This window comes from Lotus japonicus, chromosome 5, assembly GCF_012489685.1.
Source record: "Lotus japonicus ecotype B-129 chromosome 5, LjGifu_v1.2".
NCBI lineage: Eukaryota > Viridiplantae > Streptophyta > Magnoliopsida > Fabales > Fabaceae > Lotus > Lotus japonicus.
The window spans coordinates 37,048,675-37,049,563 of record NC_080045.1 but is presented as its reverse complement, the minus strand read 5'-3'; positions in this window follow the sequence as shown (position 1 = coordinate 37,049,563).

Sequence of the window (889 nt, the reverse complement as noted above, 5' to 3'; positions counted from 1 at the left end):
GAATTAGGATCCGCTTGAAGGACCGTGAAGCTGACTTAAAGAGCTAAAACTCTTATGTTTACCTCAATTTAAGATTCCGCCTTCTTGTGGGTCCCGCGAACACCTGAGTCTTCAGCAGCTTACTCCTCTCTTGGGCCCGATTTTGTGAAGATTTAGAAAAGGCTTAGGAAAGATTTAGATAACAAGGATTGTTACTTGATGTACAAGTTTATTTACTAGTATAAATATGATAGTTGAGGCTCTTGTTACGGGGTAACCTCATCTCTCCCTCTTTTCTAGTATGAGTTACTAAACTCCTTAGTTAGTCTTAGGATTTTTAATATTCTTGTATTGGAAAACCTGAGGTTCTGTTCTTAATATATTTCATCTTTTTATTCAAGCTGATTTATGTTCTTAAATTCATGCTTTCAATATTATTTTGGATTCGAGTAATACAGATGGTCGAAACTGCCCAGTGGGAAAAAGAGTATGAATGTACTTGGAAACTTTATTAGTCTCCCAGGCGTACCTTAGGTAGCCAAAACAACGAACTGCTCATCAAGCAGAAGGTGCTAAAGCACACAAGGTATTTTCCCGAACTAGGATCACCGACTCTTCCCCTTTCCAAACTCATTTTCGACTCCTACATCTTTATCAAGAGATTATCATCATTATTTAAAAGTGTTCTAGTTTTGTTTAGTGTATTATGAATTTCATTTGCAAATCAATTTCTATTTCTTTTTGTCTCTAACTTTATAAGTCAAAAAATCCCCTTAAACCCAAGTAACTCCCCGAGAAGGTCTCGATCCCCTAAAGCGAAAAAGGCTCGAACCTTGGTCAGACCTGTCAAATATTCTCCCACAACCCAGTCACTAGTATGACATAACTTCACATTTCCCCACACTCCAAC